Source organism: Antechinus flavipes, chromosome 2 (genome assembly GCF_016432865.1).
Source record: "Antechinus flavipes isolate AdamAnt ecotype Samford, QLD, Australia chromosome 2, AdamAnt_v2, whole genome shotgun sequence".
NCBI classification, from domain to species: domain Eukaryota; kingdom Metazoa; phylum Chordata; class Mammalia; order Dasyuromorphia; family Dasyuridae; genus Antechinus; species Antechinus flavipes.
The window spans coordinates 52,341,866-52,355,642 of record NC_067399.1 but is presented as its reverse complement, the minus strand read 5'-3'; the positions used below and the strand labels follow the sequence as shown (position 1 = coordinate 52,355,642).

Sequence of the window (13,777 nt, the reverse complement as noted above, 5' to 3'; positions counted from 1 at the left end):
GTTAGGTAAGTGGCTTTGCATGACTGAGCCTCAGTTTCCTCATCTGTAAAATGGGGATAATATTTGCATTCCCTGCTTCATAAGGTTCTCACCAGAAAAACACATGGTAAGCTTTAAAATGCTATGGCAGTTGGAGCTATGATTTATGATCTCTCTGTTCAGAAAATAATATTCTGGGAGTATATTATTCCCTGCCAAGGTAGCTAGTTCCTTTGCCTCAAGGTTACCCTGTCTTGCAATGAAACACAGTGAGTATATCCCCAGCTTGCCAGAACACTTTTGGTATTTTTTTTAAAGGTGACAAAGGCTCTATCTTTTCTGTCAGAAATGGATCCTGCCTCCAGATGGGATATTAGTGTCCCCCTTGTTTCTTAAGGATGCGGCTGCCACATTTGACAATTGCCATCGTTAAAATTGATTGGGGCATATGGAAGCAGAGGGGCCCCTCAGAGCATGTGCGCTCTGAAATAACTTATCATGGGTCCCATAATTTAAATAAAGCAGGAAGGGGACAGTGGCCTCCTAGAAGATCGATCTGCCCATGAAATGTTAAATGGTGGCTGTCATGGGGATGATTTGGTGCTGCTGCGACCCGGGTCATCCAGAGATTGATTATGCCCCATTCATCTGTATTTTAATTATTTTGCGTAAATTGGGCTGCTCGGTGTTCTGACATAGCACCTTCCTACACATGTCAAAAGAAGTTATAAAATACGTAACAAATCTACCCCTAAGACAACCCCCAGAGTGTGCTCTTACAGAGAAAAAGAGGGAGAAAGAAAGGGAAGGAGGGAGGGAGGGAAGGAAGGAGGAGGGAGGGAGGGAGAGAGACAGACAGACAGACAGAGACAGAGAGACAGAGACAGAGACAGAGAGAAAGAGAGAGACAGAGAGATGGAGGGAGGGAAGGAAGGAGGGAAGGATGAAGAGAGAGACAGAGAAAGAGACAGAGAGACAAAGAGTAAAGGAGGGTGGTAATATGGATGTTTTAGTGTACTAGTGAAAATGCACATCAAAGCATCATGTCAAAATGGTGATCTTGACATAATGGGAAAAGCTTTACATTGGGAATCAAATTCTGGTTCAGATAATGGCAAGCTTATGATTCTGCAGTCTCTTTGGCTCTCCAAGTTTTGTTTCTTCATCTGTAGGATGGTTTTGATAATATTTACACTACCTACCTATATCAGTCTGGGTACTTTAAAGGTTTAGGGAAAGAAACTATTTGGCAGTAGGAAAATACAGAGGTATTTGAGCCCCATTATCTGAGCTCCAGAATACTTAACTTGGGGCATATGCAATTGATTGCCCCAATTGAGAAGACTCTGCCTTAGGATTCAAAGATGAGGACTAAGATGCCCAATGACTCTTCAGTGCCCATCCTGTAGTAGTCTTCCAGTAAGAAGTGTTGATAAAGATAGCCTTAACTTGTTCCAGACATTTGTTGAAATGGTATTGGATTAGCCCCTAAGGGTGAGTCATTCCCAGAAGTATGTTGTTATCCTGCTTTTATATTAGCTCTGGGTCTACCACATGCAGTGACCCCAGGCCATTAAAGAGAATTAGAACTTTCTTTCACTTTGTCATGGGTAGTCAGATAGATAGATATATATATATGAATCAGTAAGTCTTAATGTTGTGACTATCATATGTATCTCTATGAATATATGATTATATCTAACTCTACATATAAATATAATCATATATAGTATAATTATCGATAACACATAATATAATGTATGATAGTGATGTTAATATTAAGATAAAAATGTAATAAAATATAAAATTTTATCTATTTATGTGTGTTATAGATAAATAATATATACCAATCCCTCTATATACATACATGCATGCACACATCTAAAAATAAACATACACATGTGTATAAAGATAGATACATAAATGAATTAGTTAGCTAAATAGATGGATAAATGCATGGATAAATAGGTAGGTAATTAGATATATAGACAGAAAGGAAGAAAAAAAGAAAGAGTAAAAGAAAGGAAGAAAGAAAGAAGAGGAAGGGTGGGAGAGAAAGGAAGGGAAGGAGGGAAAGAGAAAAAGAGAAAAGGAAGGAAGGAAGGAAGAAAGGAAAGAAGGAAGGAAGTAAAGAAGGAAGGAAGGAAGGATGAAAGGAAGGGAGGGAGGAAGGGAGGAAGGAAGGAAGAAGGAAGGAAGGAATGAAGGAAGGAAGGAAGGAAGGGAGGAAGGGAGAGAGGAAAGAAGGAAAGAAAGAAAAGGAAGAAGATTGAGAAGCAGTGTGGTATAGTGAATAGAAAATTCAAGAGGACATGGATTCAAGTCCTCCTTAGGATGTCTAAATCTGTAGAATGCCAGGCAAGTCATCTAACTTATAATGATCCAGGTACCTTCCTAAGTTGCAGAGAAAGATCAAGTAACATTGGTCAAGTTAGTTCCCTTGCTAAAGTATTTCCCATAGCAATGAAATCAAGGGTCCATTTTCTGTCCGTATATAAATGTATAACAGTGTAACAACAACAATAACTGACATTTATATAGTACTTTAAATTGACTTAAGTATTTTACATACATTATCTTATATGAGCCTCATGAAAACTAGTAACATGCAGGATACACCCATGGACCTGGCAAATGTGGAAACCAGCTGTTGCTAGACAATACAACAAAGGAAAAAATAAATCTTTATTCTGAACAAAGTCTCACTGCTCCCTTCTTAACCAGGCATGGATGCCAATAAATTCGTCCCTGGTTCAAGCACATGACTTAGATCTTCTAAGAGTTTATATGCTCAAAAGACTGCCACCCCGCCCCAACCCACCAGGCTGTTAATAAGGATCAAATGATAAAATGTATCTCAAGTGCTTTGTCACTGTGATCTGACCTAAAGCATCATCATTGCTATCATCTTGAGTGCTATTTCTTGAATGGCTAAAGAGAGCCCATTGAGCCCTCCTCCCATTCCTTGGAGTCAGGAATTGCCCACAAGAGGGCACAACTCAGGACTAGAAATTGATGCTGTTGGGCCAGGCTGGGGGGCATGGATCTTTTGTGAGTAGAACCCAAGTGGGCCGGTTTCTCCCACGCGATCCAGGGGTTCTCAGTCACTGAAACCAGTGCTCAGTTGTAATAGACCCTAGCATTCAGGATGAACACAGCAGCTGTTCCTTTCAGAACATTGAAGGGACATCCTTTACCCTCCATAAGTTACCATCCTTCAAGCTCCGATTCAAACCCTCTCTCTTCTAAGAAGAGCATCCCCAGCCTGGATGATCATTTCAATGCACGAATGGATCCAGATCCCTGCCCCTCCTGTGTAATTCTTGTCTATACCTTTGTATGATTTCTTTCCAGGGTAGGGGGAAAGGAGGAGAAAGAAATCTATGGTGTTAGAGGTCTACAATTTGCAAGATTACAATGGAGCACTCCAGCTGTTCACCTGTCAGCCTTTATTCTATAATAGAATTTTTTCATGACTTCTTTTACTGCTACTTATCTTTGTAGTCACTGATCCTCCCAGTGTCTTTCCATTTCATTCAATGTGATACTCATTTAAAAATTTTTGACCATTTGAATGTTAAGTGATGAAAAGATGGGGCCTGAGACAGTAAAGGAACTTTGCCATTTCTCAAATTCAATCCAACCCAATTCTTACCACCTTGTTATCTATTTGTATTATCTATCACGATTCTGTAGGCTGTCCATTAAAATGTGTATTGCTATTTAGGTAGTTCTTCACCTGCTTGGTCTTTACTTTGCAAATGGATAAGATCACTTAGAACGATCACAGATTTCTTCCAGGAGGCTCTATGATATTCTGGGGCTTGTTCCCAAAACAGGAACATCAGGAGGATGGGATCAAATGATCCATGTGAAATCTCTCCTTGACCAAAACTCTATATTCACTCTCTTCCATCACAATCATGAAGATATGTATCTGTGTGTAGGAATTATATATACATAAAAAGCATACATTTAAGTTTTATATCTTAATGTTTATTATCAGGAAGTCAGTGAAAACAGATTGTACATAGTATCTGAGGGAGGTAAAAATACCAAATTTATGTGGGGGGGGGGGGGGAAGGAACCTCAGACTTTATTAATATCAAAAAAGTAGCCAAGAGAATACTATGGCTACTGATTTATTTACCTATTCTCCTAATCCATATAAAATATGACAGTCATAAATGAATGAATAAAAAATATTTTTCAACCGCTTATCATGTGCCAATAATTATGCTAAGTATTGGGATACATATGCAAAATAGAGACAATTCTTGCCTTTAAGAAGCTTACATTTTAACAAGGGAAGTTTACATATATATATGAGCTATAATATAATATAATATATAATCAATTACTTGATTCCCTAAGTTTTAAGACAAGGTATTCACATAGAAGTTATGGCATGAAGGGTCAGTACATGGATTTTCCCTCAAACTTTCCTTATATGCACTAGGTTCTGATTTTTCACAAAAATTTTATAATAATAATAATAATAACAGCTAATCTTTATATAGGATTTAAAGTTTGTTAAGAGTTTTATATCATTTTTTATGACATTATCTCATTTTTTTCCTTTTGAAAATCTTATGAAATAAATGCTATTATCACCCCATTTTATAGATGAAGAAAATGAAAAACAGAGAGAGTGTGACTTGCCCAGGATAACATAGTCAGTCTCTGAGGCAGGCTTTAGATGCTTCTCTTCCTGATTTTAGATCCAGAAACCATATGTACTTCAGGGTTAACATGGTTAATGTTTTTTATTGTTCCATCATCACTGTACTAGTAATTGCAAGGGTGGTGGTAGTGCTAAGCCCAGTTTATTGCCTTTTATAAAAGCATCAAGAACCACACCATATAAATGTTTTAAGCACTAAGTGCCAGCTTTTTGTTCTGGTTTGCTATATTAGGCACCTGGCATGGCTGGCAGGATGCCACCCATCTTTGCTGCCAGCTGTGGCTCAAGAAGGCAGATTTGAGTTCAGCAGAGCCCCTAGCTCTATTCTGGGCATGAGGCCATATGTCTGGTGTCCTTTGAAAGGCATCATTCTCTTCTTATATTTAGGTACTCCTACTGCTCCTTAGCTGATTATAGAAGAAGCCCCCTACCCAGTCCCACTAACAAAGTTAGTTTCTACCAACCACCTTAGAAAAAATTCTATTATCTGGGAGAGTCTTTCATACTGAGTTTCAGAGCTCAAATCTTTCAAGCCATATCTCAACCTAGGAGACAGATGCTCCTTCAGGGTTTCTTAAATTTCAGGGGTCTCCTCTGAATTAAGGTTTTGTGTTTAAAAAAAAGCCTTCAACAACTATAATTAAACATAATTTGTTTCCTTTTTATTTTATACATTTAAAACTCTTGTTCTGAGAAAGGGGCCATTGGCCTTAACCAAACTACCAGAGGAATCCATGACCATGACATATGGCTAAGAATATCTCTTATATAACTTAGAAGATGGTATTCAAAAGTTGCTGTGACAGATAGATGTATATTCCCACTAGAAAGGCCCCAGTTTTCTGGTCCTCAGTTCTCTCATCTGTAAAGTGAGGAGATTCAACCCACTGACTTCTAAGTTACCAAACTGGGTAATTAATTTCTCTGACCTTCGGCGGACTGATCTTCAGATGGACTACATGCCATCAGTCATTGGACCCAGACTTGAAGACCTTGGCAGGATTTTAAGAGATCGCCGTCTGCTCATAGAGCCTGTAGGGACCCAGATTACAACTTCATTAGAAGGGACATCCCACAAAAAGTGACTGGATGTACCTGATGGCAAAGGGCTTAAGTGACAAGAGTGTTTATATCATTTTAGAGACAAAAATAAGCCAATGGAGGCTTTTGAACTAGATCGTGCCGTCCACTTCCTATTCAGCAGAAAGCATTAACCTCTAGTTGTTGGTTGTCGTCCTTCATTCTTGAAGAGGACCAAAATGACATCACTATATTACAATCAAGTTAGTTTGTGCAACTGTAGCTAATCGGACCAATATGAGCTTGAAAGGCTCTGCCACGGGTTGGGTAAATCTGCGCATCTCACATTTCTTTTGAGTTACTTGAGCTCTGATTTGTTCATAGAGCACAGAACCTTCTCTGATGAGGGCACGCCATGCTGGGCAGTCCTATGCCTTCCCTCTAGAAGCATTAGAAGTTTCTCTCTGGAAGATGGGTCGGGTGTTAATCCTGTTAATCCCCTCCACCGAGCTTCTCCAATGGCTCCTCAGAGATTCACTGGCCCTAGTTCCTCATTTTACAATAAGTATTAATCAATTACAATTACAATTACAATAAGTATTAATTATTAAGCATCTCCTATGTTCTAGGCACTGTGCTGAATGCAGGTGAGTAAGCAGAGCCAGAGTGGCTACCCGATTAGCCCAAACAGAATAGATGGTGCAGCGGATAGAACATCAGGCTTGGAGTCCCGAAGACCCCAATTCAAATTTGGTCTCAGATATTTACTAGCTGAGTGACCCTATGTAAGTTACTAAACCCTGTTTGCATCCGTTTTCTCAACTGTAAAATGAATCGGAGAAGGAAATGGCAAAACACTCCAGTTTCTTTGCAAAACAAACAAACAAAAATCAAATGAGATCATGAAACGATTAAACAATAACGATGACAACAACACAGATAGTAATCAGCAGGACCAGAATTTCAACGGGGATCCACATTCTTTCTGATGCATCATATTGCCCCACAATTCCCTACCCACATTTCCATACAAATACACACACACACATACACGCATACACATACATATATACCCATGTATATGTGTGTATGTATGTATATATAGTTTGCAAATTAAAACATGAAGAATTATTAGAACATCCTTTTGGGGGGGAAGGTCCCTTTCTTTGCATTATCAGATTTATAGATTTACAGTGTTGATAAAATACTCACAATGGTTTTTCTTCAATGTACTTTATTTAGACTCTGATATGTGTCAAGCTGCTGATCTGAATAGTAAACCGGTTGTACAAAAATAGACCACATACACACACACACACACACACTCACACACACACTTCTCTTTTCCCCACCTGGCCTAAGAGCATCCTGCCACGTTTTTTTCTTTCTCATACTTGTTGAAATATGAAGGTGAGTATGTTAGTCTATCAGTTCCGATTAGCCCAAATCACTCATTGGGAGAGGGATTTTGAGAGATACCTGATTAACAGCTGAAAGGCTTTGACTTTCCTAGGGAATTTGAAGAGAGACCCTTTATTCTCCAGAAGGGCAGGTGAAGTCCTAAGGGCAGGATTAGCCCAAACTCCTAAACTTTAAAGCTCAGTTCTCCTACCTTTTACTGACCTGCTCATGCTTGAGATTTCCCTCCTGGTAACTGTTAGCATGTGGTGAAAGGATATTTCCTCCTTAGAAAATGCAGAAATGACAAGGTGTGTGCTATATTTGGGGTGATTGTGTTTTGACTTTTCAAAGGAAAGGAATATTAGGAAATGTGGATGATATGAAAATAAAATATATCAATAAAAATGAAAAACAAAAAAGAAAATGAAGGCCTTGCTCTGGATGACTGTTAAGGGTTCTAAGTGCAGCTCTAAATTCTCCTATTCTATAATTTTGCTCTAAATTCTGATATCATATAATGCAAGAATTACATATAAGAAAATATTAAGGTCCTTAAAAATATGATCTTTCATGTCGTTAATAATATCTCAGATTTATGTGGTTCTGTTTTTATAACCTATTTCACCTTCAGTTTTCCCATCTGTGATTTCACAGTATGATCTATGGGTACAGTATCTTCCCTGCCTGTTTTTAAGGGATGTTAAATGCCCTGATTCACCCATTGTTGTAGAGAAACAAAAAAAGAAGTATGGATGAAATCCTCAAAGAAAAGCTAGAGATGCTACCCTATCTCACTGCAGATACCTGGAAACTCCTCAAAAAAGTTCCACCATCTCTGTCTTCCTCCTCTTCTTTACCAAAGATCACAAAATGCATATTTCACAGCTCTTTACTTTTTTCCTCTCATCCCACTCCATTCCTTAGCTTTTCTCCCCATTTCTTGCTTTGTATAAAACCTGGAGAGCCCAGAATGCCCAGTATAGCTCAATTAAGAAGAGAAATGGATTTGAAATCAAAAGACCCAGGTTTTTGCCCCCTCAATAGTATTTTATTTTTTCAGTTACATGTAAAGACAGTTTTCAGCAATCAATTTTGTAAGATTTTGAATTCCAAATTTTTCCCCCTTCCTTTCTTCTCCTCCCCCAAGACAGCAAGCAATCTGATATTAGTTATACATGTGCAATCATTTTTAATATATTTCCATTTGAGTCATGTTGGAAAAGAAAAACAAAACCAAAATGAAAAATAAACAAACAAAATGGTCAAAATAGTATGCTTCGATTTGTATTCAGTCTCCATTGTTTTTTATTTGGATGTGGATGGCATTTTCTAGTCTGTTAGAATTGTTGCTGAGAAAAGCAAAGTCTATCATGGTTGATCATCACACAACCTCTCTGTTATTATCTACAGTGTTCTCTTGGTTCTGCTCACTTCATTCAGCATCAGTTCATTTAAGTCTTTCCAAAGCCCTAGATTGAAATCTCAGGCTTTCCACTTTCAGCCTGTATGACTTTCTTTTATCTGGATACCAATTTCCTAAATGGCAAAATGAAAGAACACGAACTAAATTATGTCTGAGGTGAGTTTAGCTCTAAATCAATGACTCTATGGTTTTTCTGTGGTTATACAATGGTAGTATCTCAAATTCAAACAGTAAATCTCAAATTCAAGCCTTCTGATTGGAAATCTCATGCTCCTCCCCCTAGATGATCCTTCCTTTGTGGATACTGTTAATAATCTAAATTAACGAGATAGAAAATTGAATAGTTATTCAAGATTACATAATTTATTTAGAGAAATTAACAATGCTGGATCCGTAGGTTTGTGCCAATTAACTTTATCTCTATTGTTATGGACCAAATACCAACTCTTGGCTGAACATCTCACCTTCATAAGCCATTCCTTACAGTCGTGGAGATCTTGGGGAAAGGATATGAATGGCTTAAGGTAAAGCCATTTCTAGTACTTAGAAAACAATCCAGGGGATGTTGGGTCAGAAGATTCACCTTGAGATCCAGGATTGTTTTATTTTTGTCTTTGTATTCTAATGTTTAGCATAAGGCCTGGGGGTATTTTGTTGTTCTATTGTTTGGGAGTTTTCTTGACAAAGATACTGAATTAGTTTACCATTTCTCTAGCTCATTTTACAGATGAGGAAACGGAAGCAAATAAGGTTAAGTGAATTATTCAGGGTCACACAACTAGTGTCTAAGGTCAGATTTGGACTCAAAAAGGTGAATTTTTTTGACTCCAGTTCTGGTATTCTATCCACTTCACCATCTAGAAGTCCCTAGAGCGCTCAGTGAGTACTTAGCAAATGTTTGTTGATTAATTCTTCACTATTATCATCATCACCACCATCAACAACAATAATAAAACCCTATTAATTCTAGAGATGCAAAAAAGGCAAAAACACAAGGTCCCTGTTCTTGTCAGTTAAGTAAAACACCATGTAAAGCTAGAAACACAGACTTCGTGCTCAGTCTTTAGATATCTTGGAGACTGTTTAGTATGCTGACCAAAAAGTATGAATCTACCAGTGTTCAGCAGGAAAATCTCTAGTTTGCTGTATTCCCAGGATGGGACTTAGATCTTGGACAGTGCAGATCCATATCCATCTAACTGCTGCTATGAGTCAGTGGTCACGACTGGACCTTAATTAATGAAAGATTAACCAAATATAGCAATTATACTGTTGAGAATTACATATACAGAAATGAATGCACACAAGAGCCCTGTGTTTCTGGGCCAAACGACCCTGGTGCACATGTTTGGTAATAGACACTAGACATTCACTAGGAGAGGGATATTTATTTATTTTAGAACTTATGAAAAAAATATCCACTGTCTTTAAAAATTATCTTTGGGTCTATAGGCCATATGGGAGCAGGATCCCCTCAAACTTTACCCAAACAGAGAAAAGCCAGACTCAACTTAACTGTATCCAAGAGAGCTCCTCCTATCAATTAGGACAAACCCGACCATTGATCTGTACTCAACTTTGTGTTGTACTCTGAAGATCAGCACAATGGGACTCTGTCAGACTACAAGGGGAAGTCATTCTGTCTGAGTTTTCCTGAAAAAAAACAGCTTGTCTCTAGTCTTCTGATTCACAAAAAGCACAACTGTGAAGCAAGTTTACTGCCACTGACTGAAGCTAAACTGGGGCAGGCCATCTCAACGTCACTGGCAATGGAAATTGCCCATGATGGATATGAATGAGTCCATGAGACCATTACACAGACAGGCCAACAAAGGCATTGCTAATGGATGCCTTATACCATCGCTGGCCATTGGACTGGTCTTAAATAGCTAATGAAAAATAAAATTTTCTCAACCTTTGATCTCAAAGTTGTCTCTTAAAGAATTCTTTCTTCCTAATCTGTACCCATAAAATTAAAAAAGAAACATGGATAGTTGTAGTTCTTAAAGGAACAAAAATGTGATTTATTTCTAAAAGACAATAATCTTCTGTCCTGCACTTTTTCTGTGTTCTCATCCTGTTTTGCCTAGACTTTTGAAATGTCCCCATACTTAATCTCCCTGCTTCCACTCTCATCTCCTTTCTAATCAGTCATCCATGAAACTGATGTATCTAAAGCCCAGTTCTTTACCAGTCACTCCTTTCCTGCTCAAGAAACTTCAATGATTCCTACTTATACTCATGAAACACAAATTCCTCTGTGTGACATTTTAATTCATTCACAATTCGCTTCTAACCCATTTTTCCCAACTCTTTCACATTACTCCCCCTTGTGGTCCCCGTATTCACCCAAGGTGGTTGATTTGCTTTTTCCCATACATAAAAGTATATATGTTTGTTTCCCCATATGTATGTATGTGTATGTTTCCCTATAAACTACATTTCCAAAGCTCTTCCCCATGCCTGGAATGCCTTCTTGTTACTGGTTCTTAAAATAACTAGCTCTGTTCAAGATTTAAGCCAAGCAGCACCTTCCATATTCTTTCCTGATCCTAATTCTTAGTACCTTTACCCCAAGTAGTATATATTTACTTTGAATGGTATAACTCAGAACTAGGAAAACCTAGTCCCAGTCCCACTTCTGACACATAGTGGCTCTGTGGTATAACTCCAGACAATCCATTAAATCCAGTTTTCTAGGCAGCTCTCTGAGATCATAAGCTGCATTCAGGATATTATCTGGATCAATGAAATCATAGGTCTAGTCTTTATCCCCATCCCTATATTTTCTATTTTTGGCAAAATAATACATACTTATTTTTGTATGTGTGTTTTCCCTTAATAGAATATAAGCTCCCTAAGGACAGGGATTAATTCGTTTTTATCATTGTAGCTACATTGTCTAGTAGAATACCTTGCAAATAGTACCCTTTCAGTACCATTTCACCTAGCAGTGCCACAAAAGAGGAAAGGAGAGCCCTAAATTGAAGTGTATTTTGCATTAAAGTTAATGTAGGATATCATAAAAAAAAAAAAAAAACAACTAGAACTCATCAGCTAAGAGGAGGGTTTAAATCCCACTTTGAATATACACTTGTTGTGTTACCATGGGTATTTCATTCAACCTGATCCTCAGTTCTGAGTCTCGTTTTCCTTATAGGTTAATAGAAGGATACTAATATCAGTCTCACAGAGCTGTTGAAAGGAACAAATAAGCTAATCTATTAAATTTACTTGGTAACTTTAAAGTGTGACATAAATGTCAGATCTTATTATTATTAAAAGCCATTAAAATGACAGGATTACAGCAGGAGTGTGGGGAAAAGGAAAGGATGTGTTTACTTTTGAGAGTATTAACATGATCTCTATTTCTATAGATTTTCTAAAAACTTAGGAATGGGGTGGTAGCCAACCTTGAGAGCCCATTTGGATGAAAGGGACAGACCTGTCTCTGTCCTCCTCTCCTGACGCCGCCTGACAAATTTTATTTGTTACTTGCCATTTCACTTTCCCAGTCTCTTCCTAAGTAATTTTTTCCATATCTTAGCAGAGTTATAAAACACACACACACACACACACACACACACACACACACACACACGAGTCTGAATTTGATTTTCATCCAGTTCATCCAGAATTTTAAATCTAAGCCTTCTGAGTCCTATATTTGACACCAGCACGAGATATATAGCATTTTACTAGGGCAAAGAGTCAGTTCCCATCCTCTTTAGGAGTAATTCCTTGGATGGAAGCCATATTATCCTTCTATACCTAGCACAGAAGAAGAGTTTCATGGTAGGGCTTCAACTGAGAGCCAAAACTAGAGGCCATTTTTTCCTTTCCTGCTCAGCACATGGTCAAAGACAGTCCCACTGATTGGCGTGCCCAGTAGCATGTATATATATGTTTACTGATGGATTGATTAAACAGATGGAAAATGGCTATCCATCACATTTTAGCTGCTCTGCCGTTGCCAGGCATTTCTATGGAATATTATGACATAACAAAGATACACGTAGAGTATTTTCCCAGCCAAAATAAAGAACAGAGAGACTGTTTTACCCAAATAATGGTGTGTTTCTGGATCATTCAGCACATGAAATTGCCTTGCTTTTCACTCTGGCCAAATGTGCTTCTCTTGACTCCATCTGTAGATTCAAGCCCACCCACACTTAGAGTTCAGTTTGGGTCCTGGATGGCAGGTCTCTTGCCATTGAACTTTCCCAGGCTCTCCCTAAGTGCTCTCTGGTTTACACTGCCTATAGCTCAACATTCTACTAAATCCTCCTGGTGACCTGATGCTTTGTCATTTAGGCTCAATGGCTGTGATTCACAACCCTCTTTTCCCCAGAACCTTTTCTTGGATCCCTGATTCTTTTAAAGATAACCCTTCCTCAAAATTTGGAACAGAAGGTTTTGCAAGGGTCAATGTTGAAAAAATTACCCATGCATATGTTTTGTAAATAAAAAGCTATAATAGATAGATAGATAGATAGATAGATAGATAGATGAATAGATAGAATGAATGGATAGATGGATGGATGGATGGATAGATAGATAGATAGATAGATAGATGATAAAAGATAACCCTTCCTCCTAGATCCTCTCACTTTTTCCTCCTCTCTGCCTGAGCTGCCTTTTTTGGATAAAACCTCTGGTTCCTTGTGTCCTTCAGTTACAATGTGTGATAGTTCCCCCTCTTGTCCAGTAGAACTCCTATGGCCCTGCTGGTGATAGACAAATAGGTAGGTAGGTAGGTAGCTAGTAGGTAGGTAGATGATATTGTAGATGGATGTATAGATAGATAGAATAGATGGATGGATAGAAGGATAGATAGAAAGATAAGACAGGAGAGAAAGATAAAGAGTAGAATAGTGTAGAGATATTCAGGTAATATTTATTCATTGCCTATTTTGTTTCAGGTACCATGTTAAGCATTGGGCATACAAATATTGACACTCAAGGCAGTCTTAGCTTCAAGGGGCTTTCTTCCAATGGGTGAAGACAACACTTAATGGGAACCAAAATGTGGAAGAGAAAAGGGCAGCTTAGCAGGGTGATTTGAAGCTAATAGGCAGTGAGGGAGGTGAAAATTGTCTCCAAATAAAATAAAGTCACAGTTCACCTAATAGAGCCAGGGCTCATTCCAAGGTTTAATTAATTAATTAATTAATGTTTTCAGTATGGCAAAGGTGGGGATGAAGGCCATAGTGGAGAAGGCAAGATATAGGGCTGATGACCAGGAACTCATCTAGTCTAATCCCATATCT

General features: G+C 38.2%; 1 long non-coding RNA gene across 1 annotated transcript in view; it reads left to right on the top strand.

The window, feature by feature from the left end:
• LOC127547803 (uncharacterized) overlaps positions 1 to 11,478 on the top strand; it is a 106,636-nt gene extending 95,158 nt beyond the window's left edge. The window contains exon 3 of the long non-coding RNA XR_007950269.1: positions 9,960 to 11,478. This is a non-coding gene — a long non-coding RNA (uncharacterized LOC127547803). The remainder of the gene's footprint in view (positions 1 to 9,959) is intronic.
• The last annotated feature ends 2,299 nt before the right edge of the window (positions 11,479 to 13,777 follow it).